Below are 4,531 nucleotides of genomic sequence, written 5' to 3'. Positions count from 1 at the left end.
TATTGCAAGGGAATATGCCCTTTAACTAACAGATGCACTTTGAGCTCTTGTTGGCTAGATGGTGGTAAAGTCTTTTATTGGCAAATTAGAGAACCTCAGCAGACTAAATTGATATAAAATGATCCACTTTCTGTTTTACTTTCAAAATAATAGGAAATTTGAAATGGATCTTCTCCCCATGAGCATTTTTCATCCTCTTATTGTCACCTGGGGGATGTTAATGCTTTTGGACTGCTGCCTGCAGCTTTGGCCTTGCCCCCTAAGTGGGTATTCGGTGATGGCAATGCACCCTCATAAAGACAGACTGATGATTACATTCCCATTAAAAACCAGAATCATGTCTGTCTGCTAATTTCCTTGCCAATAAGAGTTAGAGTTTTACTGTGGCAAGTTTGCTGTGGAGAACCACTTTCTAGTCAAAGTGCAAAGAGATAGCATAAGAAATTTAAGACTATAGCCTTTGTCAACAAATATCCTAAATAGAGTCTCTAAATATATATCTTTGTATGTGTGTGTGTCATGTGACCTTCTTTGTGACAAGTTATATTATTGTCTGCCCTTTCAGATTCTATTTTTTCACTAAAGGCACAATGGATGTATAGAGTGTAATTCCAGATACCCATTCATCAAGCATCTGTGAAACACTGATTATGTGCCATACATTATGCTAGATGTCATGCCTTAAAAATGAATATGCATAGCCATTGCCCTCAAGAAGCTTTATAGTTCAATCCCACCTACTCTTAGGTATAAGTTCTTTTCATAGTAAATAAAAAATAAAATTCTTATGAAAGAAAGAAAAGCTATTATAACACTGTGGTTTGCCAAAATAGATGGTAAATACAATGTTAGGATCCAGATTAGCATTTGATTTAATTATAATAAAGTCTCTGTAAAAATAATTTTTATATCATATTTTCTTCTTTTTGATCACCATTTCTTATGGCCTAAATGTTTATTTCCCCATAAAATTTATATGTTGAAGCCATAACTCCCAATGTGATGTTATTTTGAATTTGGGATTTTGGGAGGTGATTAGGGTTTAATGAGGACATGAGATTGTGGCTTTCATAGTAGAATTAGCATGCTCAATGGAAGAGACACCAGAGAGCTAACTTTCCCACTTGCCTTCTATTTCTGTCATTCTCTCCAAGTGTATGTCCTGAAGAAAGGTCTGTGAGAACATCTCAAGCAGGCAGCAGCCTACGTGCCAGGGAGAGAGCTCTTACTAGAACAGATGCTGCTGGCAGCTGGTTTAGGATTTCTAGCCTCCAGAACTATGAGAAAGTACTTTTCCATTGTTCAAATCATTCGGTTTAAGGTGGATATTATGGCAGCCTTCTGTATATGACTTCCCAGGTGGCTCAGATGGTAAAGCGTCTGCCTACAATGCAGGAGTCCCGGGTTCGATCCCTGGGTCGGGAAGATACCCTGGAGAAGGAAATGGCAATCCACTCCGGTATTCTTGCCTGGAAAATCCCATGGATGGAGGAGCCTGGTTGGCTACTGTCCATGGGGTCGCAAAGAGTCAGACACGACTGAGCGACTTCACTATCTATCTATCATTATGGCAGCCTAAGCTAATATCTACCGTACTGTATTAGACACAGGCCTGGTACTTTTCTTTTATTTCTCCATAATGCTCACCATGACCCCGAGGCAGTGATTATTGTCTTATTTTGTTGATATATAAACTGAGGCCAGGGGCTTAAATAATTTTCCTGGGATAACAAAACTAATAGGTGGCAAGTCAAGATTGAGTTCATATCCATGTTATGTCCACTACTAAATGACATCACTTCATAGCACAGTTTCCTTAATCTCTGTTCCTTTATAGTGAAAAGCACGCTACTCAGATATTTGTATTCTAACCTCCTAAATCTCTACTTTTTTCCCCGCTAATAATTTAGAAATAATCACACAAACTCATTAGTTTTTGTTGCTAAAGATTCACAATGTTTGACACAGGCTTCCCTGGTGGTCCAGTGGTTAAGAATCTGCTTTGCAATGGAGGTGACACTGGTTCCATCCCTGGTCCAAGAAGAGCCCATAAACTACAGGGCAACTAAGCTTGTGAACCATAACAACTGAGCCCTTGTGCCCAGAGCCTGTGCTCCTCAACAAGAGAACCCACCACAATGAGAATCTCACGCACCACAACTAGAGAGAAGCCTAACTCACCACAAATAGAGAAAAGCCTGCCTGCAATAAGGAAGACTCAGCACAGCCATACATACATAAACAAAAATTTTAAAAAATACTTAACAATAGAGTATCATCTATGTACTGATTTCAGGAGACATAGAAGAAGAATTTATTTTCCCCTGAGATCCAACTATCATCTTCTTCAGTAACTATTTAATTTTGTAATGATGAAGAGAAGCAATATAACAGTTGTCTGACACAATATGATAGCACATTCATAATGTGATTTCTGAGATTCTTTGGCTCTGTTTTTATTTATTTTGGAAGTCATGTGTTGATGTGAATCAGTGGCAGGTGGGACTGTCAGATACATCATTTAGCAAAATCATACAGGCATTCTTCTGCTTTGGATAGTTTATTTCCTTGTCAGTTTTAGCCTACCTTTGAAAATATGGAATATGTATACATTTGGTAGAATTTTCTTTTTCCAGTATGCTTTGAACTTGTGTATTTCTTTTGCTGACTGAAATAATGTACAGTTATTCCTGAACCAGTATCTTTTGAGGGAAGTCTGAATGTTTTCATGTTCCTATTTCATTGTTCTCTTTTTCCTTTGTAGGAAAACTTCTAAAAGAGTGGTTTATACTCATGATTCTAATTTCTCTCCTCTCAAGCTTTTTTTTTTAATTTTTAAAATTTATTTATTTTAATTGGTGTTTAATTACTTTACAATATTGTATTGGTTTTGCCATACATCAACATGAATCCACCACAGGTATACACGTGTTCCACATCCTAAGCCCCCCACCCTCCTCCCTCCCCATACCATCCCTCTGGGTCATCTCAGTGCACCAGCCCCAAGCATCCAGTATCATGCATTGAACCTGGACTGGTCATTCGTTTCATATATGATATTATACATGTTGCAATGCCATTCTCCCAGATCATCCCACCCTCTCCCTCTCCCACAGAGTCCAAAAGACTGTTCTATACATCTGTGTCTCTTTTGCTGTCTCGCATACAGGGTTATCGTTACCATCTTTCTAAATTCCATATATATGCATTAGTATACTGTATTGGTGTTTTTCTTTCTAACTTACTTCACTCTGTATAACAGGCACCAGTTTCATCCATCTCATTAGAACAGATTCAAATGTATTCTTTTTAATGGCTGAGTAATACTCCATTGTGTATATGCACCACAGCTTTCTTATCCATACATCACAGCAGGATCCTCTATGACCCACCTCCCAGAATATTGGATATAAAAGCAAAAATAAACAAATGGGACCTAATTAAACTTAAAAGCTTCTGCACAACAAAGGAAACTATAAGCAAGGTGAAAAGACAGCCTTCAGAATGGGAGAAAATAATAGCAAATGAACCAACTGACAAACAACTAATCTTAAAAATATACAAGCAATTCCTGCAGCTCAATTCCAGAAAAATAAACGACCCAATCAAAAAATGGGCCAAAGAACTAAATAGACATTTCTCCTCTCAAGCTTTTAAAACCTAACTTCCATAAAATTTGCTGAAAACTGCTCTTACCAAGATACCTTGTGATCTTTATATTGCTAAATCTAATGCTAATTCTCATTCATCTTAACCCATCAGCAGCATTTTACACGATTGATCATTCCTCTTTCTTGAAGGACTTTTTTTCTTGATTTCCAGGATTTTGCATTCACCTGGTTTTCTCTTTCTCTAGCCACTGCTTTGAGTGTACTTTGCTGATTTACCTTCATCCATGTGATCCCTATATGTTGAAGTGTCTTTGGGATCAGGCTCTGGACCTCTTCCTTTTCCTGTATATTTTTCAACACTTAGTGATTTCACATAGTCTTGTGGCTATTTAAATAATCTATTTTATGTATCTCTTCCTGTATAACAAATCATCCCAACATTTAGTGGTTAAAAATAGTAATAATTGTTATCTCTCACAGTTTCTCAGTTGAGTGGTTCTGGTTTGGGGTGTCTTATGAGATTACAGTCAGATGCCTTTTTGATGGATTTATTGGGACTGGAGGATTCACTTATGGGGTGGCTCATTTGCATGTCTGGTGAGTTGGCCCTACTATTGCACAGAGGCCTCAGTTACTCTCCACTGATCTCTGTAGATAGAAGTCATACATTTTGGTTTCCATTGCCTGTCATATTGAGCCAGTCCTGCTTCAGTATGGAAATAGATGCCATAAGGACATAACTACTGGGAGATGAGGGTCACTGGGATCCTCTTTGAAGCTAAACACCATAGTCTACCTGTGCTCCCACTGATAGCCCTCTCATATACAAAATACATTCACTCTTCCCCAAATATACCCTCTACTTGCATCTTTTATGCCTCAAGGGCAGGCTGCCAACAAGCATCTCCTCTTCTAAATCA

The 4,531-nt window shown here is 38.0% G+C and overlaps 1 non-coding gene across 1 annotated transcript; it reads left to right on the top strand.

Moving 5' to 3' along the window:
• The first annotated feature begins 1,353 nt into the window (after window positions 1–1,353).
• TRNAC-ACA lies at window positions 1,354–1,425 on the top strand. The gene has a single exon. It is a non-coding gene; the product is annotated as a tRNA-Cys (tRNA).
• The last annotated feature ends 3,106 nt before the right edge of the window (window positions 1,426–4,531 follow it).

The sequence above is a fragment of the Oryx dammah genome, unplaced genomic scaffold, assembly GCF_014754425.2.
Source record: "Oryx dammah isolate SB20612 unplaced genomic scaffold, SCBI_Odam_1.1 HiC_scaffold_2, whole genome shotgun sequence".
Taxonomy (NCBI): domain Eukaryota; kingdom Metazoa; phylum Chordata; class Mammalia; order Artiodactyla; family Bovidae; genus Oryx; species Oryx dammah.
Note: the sequence above shows the minus strand (reverse complement) of the source record. Positions and strands in the feature narration are given on the sequence as shown.